A 6,024-nucleotide genomic window follows, 5' to 3' on the forward strand; every position below is an offset into this window, starting at 1 on the left:
GGCAATTTTTCCATGGCTAGGGTGTGGGGGAAGGGTTTTTTTTTTTAGAAAATTCGGGTGCATTACATTCACCTCTTGCTGTGTGGTCCTTAACAAGCCTGGATCAGTACTAGTCCACGGCCTGGAGGTCCACGGCTCTAGCAGGGGCCTACCAGGTAGATGACCTAATTAGCACTGGCCAGGGACTCCTCATTGACTGATTTAAGATTCCATTTCCGGGAGAGCCCAAGCTGTAATTAAGTTTTGGTTTGGTGATGTGGGACTTGGAATAAGTGACTCCATTTTGGGCCTGTTGTCTTGTTTTGAACAACATAAACATTTGTTATTCTTATCCTGACCTCAAAAGACTTACCGTTTGGAAGAGGGACTGATCTACAATTACAACGGTGTAGTACACACTCCTCAAGAGGGGACCAGTATCCTGCAGAAGCTTGGACTCCACCTTTTTGAAGCCATGGAGGCTCCATGGATGTTCCCATTTGAAGCCTCTGACAGCTTCTGCTTCGTAACTGGAAAAAGGTTGCTCTTTGATTTGGGGACAATACTTAAAAGTTAAAGCCAGCAATTTCACCCATGAGTTAAATCTCCCTGTTTGTAGCTGTAAATGGCTGTCCTCACTGGGAGCAGAGTTGCTTTGGAGAAGGCCATCCTGGTGGGAGGGAGGGCAGCTGAGAACCAGAAGGAGGGAGGGAAGAATAGTTTATCGCCATCTCTGGGCCCAGAGAGGGCTGAGGGCAGGGGTGGGGCTGGATTTTTGTGGAGGGTCTTGGTCACAAGGAGGTGAGAACCAGAAGTTGGCTCGCCTTAAACACAGGCCAGCAGACCAGACCCGGAGAGCATCCTTTCACCTGGCAGGGGATACCCAGAGCGGGGGTGGGTGGGTACATGTATCCAATTTGCAGTTTTTCTGTTATGCATCATAATTTTCTCTTGCCATTCCCAAACCTTTCTAGAAAAGTTTGTTTCTGGTCCTATACATGCACTGTAGGGTCACAGAGGATCCCATGACTCTGACTGGTGGCAGTTGAACAAGCAAAGAAGGAGCAGTGAGGAGAAAAGAGATGACAGGACAGAGAGAGGTGGCTCCAGTTGCACGGACAGCAATAACAGCTGAGCTGAATGTGTGGGACCTGAAAATGAAGAGGTCCTTAGAAATACTCCAGGGAGAGAAACTGGACAAATGGCTGGTCTTCCCATGATCTCAGCCCAAGGTTCCTCAAGCATAAAAGGGAAGGGTTACTCTTAAGGCTGGAGAACCTGTGAAATCAGGATTAACTTAGGTGTGGAGTAAGAAAGGCCAGGGCTCAGGGAGAAGCGCACAGGGGAAGTAGTTTTTAAGCAGAGTTTTGAAGTATGAACAGGAGTTTGACAGTGAACCAAATGAAGAAAATTATTTGAACTGCTCTCTCAAGTTTTCACCCATCAGACGCCAGCTGGGAAATTCACATGGGCCTTAAAAAACCCCAAGTTCCAGCAGGTTTAGGCCCCCATCCACTTGAAGCAGAAGAATGGGGCAGCCCTGGCCTTTTGGAGTCATCTGTGGAGAGGAACGTGGCTGGCTCCCTTGGGCTCCACTGGGGTTTATGAGCCTGGCAATGAATAGCATTCCCAGCCCCATTTCAGGCACTTCTGATTCAGTAGAGTGCTTATAGACTGCTTTTGTCAAAATGCGTGAACTCTCCTGGGAGCAAGGAGATTTATTCAGTCTTCATCTTTGCCGAGTTGGATCTTGTTTGCCGTTACCTGCAAAAATATATTTCTTGGGCCCAGTTCCCAGAGGAGTGATGTTAGGTCATTACTGCGTGAATTGTTAGGCTGTAAAGGAGCCATTCCTCACTCACCCACAACTCAGAGGTGGTGCTGGGCACCCAGGTCATTGCAGGCACTCCTGTTAGGACCATCTGCTACGGTGGCCGCTGATGATGGCCCCGCATGTGCTGAAAGCAGACCCTTGGGAACTGCGGGTGCATGTTAACCACTTCTCTCCTGCCTCTGTTTTAGCAGATATGACACGACAGAGGAGCCAGCATGCTGAGCAAAAGAATAGAGTGAGGTGGGCATTCCGAGTTTATCAGCACTAAAGAGTGTTTCTGCCTTGTTCTGCCTTGTGGGAGAAATAGAACAGTGTGTTGTTCTGTAGTCTCCCCTCTTGTGAAGTGCGCACTGGGGGCTCGGACCACCGGGACCCAGGGAAGCAGGCGAGGCTGGCACGGGGCCTCAAAGCAGCTCAGTAACTTGGGCTACTTCTGCAGGAGGCATTCCCCTCCTTCTCCCCAGGCAGTCCCAGTCCTTCCCTATTGAAACCCCTTTGCACCTCCTGTCCTGCATCAGAGCTCTCCTGAACAAGGGCCCCTTGCCTCAAAACCCAACTGCAGACACTAGAGACAGAGGGGAGAAACAATGACTAAGCAACTAATTCTGGGGGTGCTAATGACTGAAAGAGCCTAACTATACCTCCTTACCCTCCAAGAATGCTTTCTTCTTCAGGATTAGCATAGGTCTTTGTCGTTAAACCAGTGGTTCTCAATCAGAGCAATTTTTGTTCCCCCTTTTCTCCTCCAGCACATTTAACAAGGTCTGGAGATACTCTTGGTTACCACAGCTGGGGAGAGGGAGATTATCGGCCACTAGAGGGCAGAGGCCAGGGATGCTACCAAACACCCTACAATGCACAGGACAAAGAACCTATGACAAGGAATCATACCGTCTCACTTGCCATCAGTGCCAGGCTGAGAAATCCTAAATTAGAAAGGGTTAGATTCTAGTCTGGCTAAAAAAAAAAAAAAAAAAAAGCCACTTTCAGTTCCTTCAAGGAGAAATTAGCCTAGAAGAATCTGGAAAGCAGGGTGGGGGAAGGGGACCTTTGCCTCCACCATCCCACCCTCAATTTGCAGGATGGTCAGGCACATTTTCGAGAGCAGTGCTGCCCAGCAGAACTTTCTGTGATGATGGGAAAGTCCATACCTGTGCTGTCTAATATGATACCTTCCAGCCACATGTGGCTATTAAGACTGACGATTGACTTTTAATTTTATTTGCAATTAATTTACAATTAAAATTAAATAGTTCCAGGTGACTAGTGGCTATTCTATTGGAAAGTGCCTTTTTCAACTCGTCAAAACAGTCCCCTCCCCACTCTTTCTGGGGTGTCACATCTGCTTGGGGGGAACATCCTTCACAATGAGGTACTAATGGCAGGTAGGAAAGTTTATCCTTTTTCCCAGATTTTCACCTGAGTGAGGGGTTCACACTGGAGGTCTGAGGGTGAGAGCGGGACAGTGCCAGGGTTACTGCGTGGGTGGGGCACAACGGCCTGCAGTCTGTGTGCAGAGGTGCCTGCCACACAGCAGTACCGGAGCCAGGCAGCCCGGGCCCGTGAGGACGCCAAGGCCAGAGGCTCTGTCTGCAGAACTTGGAGCCTACACTGTCCCAGAGAGCGCTCAGGCACTTCCAGAGCTTTCACTCCTGAGCCAGGCACACAAGGGTGTGGAGGGTACCAACGGGCCAGTGAGATGAGGGAAGGACAACCTCTGGTGAGATGCAGAACATTAAGGGCCTAAAGTAAGGTTTGGAGGGAAGACCCCCCAAAATTGGCACCCTGTAGGGAGGCTGGACCTGGTTCTACCACTTTTATCACTTTAGCACTGGGAGGTGACCTCCTGGCCCCACCAGACGTACAGATGACAGTGTGAGGTCCTCTCAGGCTCCATTCACAACACGGCTTTTTAGGCAGTTTAGGTAATGTAAAAGCCAGTTTATTCTTACCACAATATACAAGCTTTGTAGTAATAAAATATTAGTGCAGATAGCAGGGCGAGGGTTAAATCCCTGGGCAGGACTCTGATTCAGGCAGGAAGTTTGGGCAGTCAGCTCGGGCTGTTCCCATCACTGCTCTTAGTCATGATTTTAACACGCCAGGTAAAATTTGGTGAAAATCTGCAGATTTCTCTGTAGCCAACTTCCTTGATGCCTTTATGTCTTTGCTCAAATATCACTCTTTCTTCCCTGTTCCAGTTCCTCCCAGAGTTTCTCACGCTTTAAGTCCCTCTAAAATTTACTTATTTACTTGGTGGATTTCCATTGCCTGTCTTGCCCAATGAGAACCGCGGCTTCAAGAAGGCAAGGTTTGGGCCTGTTTCTTCCTTTTCAGCAGCCCACGTGTTAACAGTCACATCTGTCCAGTGGATGACACACTTCAGGCACTGTGAGTGGCTGGTGCCTGTCACCTCACAGCATTTTTCACAGCAGGAGGAGGGGCAAAGGAAGGGAGGCCCAGGGCTTCAGCGACCTGCCCAAAATCTCTGAAAGTGTGATCTCCGCACGTGCGTGGCCGGGCGGGGAGTGAAACGCCTGTACCGCCCAATCGCCCCGCTCCATCTGTGCCCTGCACCCTGCAGAGACAGTACAGTCACAACCAAATCATGGTGGCACCTTGGCCTAGCAGTCCACCATGCCTCCTGGAGAGTTTTTGAGCTCCCAGAGAAGGACTGGAACCATTTATCTTATTTGACAGAGAGGCAAATGTGAAAGGTATTGTGCTTAAAGCTCAGCTACCAGAGGCACGTGCCCCGTAGAGCTCAGTCTGAAAAAAGCCAAAGGAACAGATCATATCTCTGCAGCAAAAATGGAAGTCAGTGGTAGGAGAAGATTCTGATGACGGAACTTGGAATTACTTACAACCTTCCCCAGAAAGTCTCTTTCCATGAAGTCTCTTTTCATGAGCCTAACTACTTTCAAGCACTAATTCAGGGGATATTTCTAGAGCAGAGAATTCTGGAATGTTTCTTGGTAATCCAACTTGAGGTTACCTTCAGAAAATGTTTCAGATTTACCTCTATATCTCTGTAGAAAGGGAAGAGGGAAGAAGAGTCCAGGAGAAATGGATGGGGAGATAGAAGAGTGTGCTATCCACTGAGCTATTCCAAAGAGATGCCCATTTCCAGATGTGGTCAAAGTACAAGTGGTCTCACTTACTGTTGCATGATGATGGGAGCTGGAACTTAGCACCTCAACACAACTATTTCCTCATGCTCGTGGATTCTGTGGGTCAAGAATCCATTCAGGCTACAAAGGGAGATGGCTTATCTCTGTTCCATGCTGTCTGTCCAGAATGTGCGCTGCTACTGCTGACCTAGCCATGTCAACATGGACAGTCTGACTTCTAAGCTTCCTCACAGCACGGTGACTTTGGGGGCCGCTCAGACTTCTCATCTGAAGACTCAGGGATCCGAACACAAGTAACCCAGGAAATGAGGCAGCAGCTGAGTGGGCTTCTTTTTTTTTTTCCCTCCACACTGTACAATCCCCTTTAGTGCTCACAGCCCACAGAAAAGGAGGCTGGGCGATGGTTCGAGGCTGCAATTTACTCTGGCGTGGGTATGCTATGGAAGGCCCACAGGGAAGGGCCCACCGTATGAACGGACTTCTCTGACAGAGCGGGAATCATTTGTGCCATTTCTGTCACATCGTTTTGATGACAAGCTAGTCACAAATCCATTCAGATTCAAGCTTAAGGGAGGAGGCGTAAACCTCATATCTCAAAGAATATGTAGCCACAGAAAGCAAGAGTAAACAGCTCTGAATCAAGTCACCCAGAGGGGTGAAGTCATGGACCAGCAGATGTGGAACAGAGGTACTGTCAAGACTCAGTGACGTCCAACCAGGGAAAGCAATGAGGTGTGCGACACAGAAGCATGGTGGCCAGGCTTGGAGGCCGAGTTCGAGCATGAGACTTGGGGCATTGGCCCAAGGGACTGAACGCTCTGGGTCTCTGTCTGCTTTGAGGGGGTGGAGGGTACAAAGGGATGGTGAGAACAAAGAGAAATAAAATGAGATGCTGGAGAAAGACACAACATAAGCTGTTTTGTTTGTACTGTGTAGTTTCGCTGCTGTTTGGGGGTGTTTTCTTCATATTGTCTTCAGCACAACTCCTGGCCAGGCTCCAGCTCCGTTCCCTCCGCTGCCATAGAAGGAAAAAACTGACCAGTCCCTGTCATTTCCTGCTTTTTGGAGGCAGCACAATGT

The 6,024-nt window shown here is 49.0% G+C and overlaps 1 non-coding gene across 1 annotated transcript; it reads right to left on the minus strand.

The window, feature by feature from the left end:
* Positions 1-5,292: 5,292 nt before the first annotated feature.
* LOC119049374 (small nucleolar RNA SNORA42/SNORA80 family) lies at positions 5,293-5,428 on the minus strand. Its single transcript, XR_005082508.2, has one exon. It is a non-coding gene; the product is annotated as a small nucleolar RNA SNORA42/SNORA80 family (small nucleolar RNA).
* Positions 5,429-6,024: the final 596 nt, after the last annotated feature.

Source organism: Artibeus jamaicensis, unplaced genomic scaffold, assembly GCF_021234435.1.
Source record: "Artibeus jamaicensis isolate MK-2021 breed Jamaican fruit bat unplaced genomic scaffold, CSHL_Jam_final contig_463, whole genome shotgun sequence".
Lineage (NCBI taxonomy): Eukaryota > Metazoa > Chordata > Mammalia > Chiroptera > Phyllostomidae > Artibeus > Artibeus jamaicensis.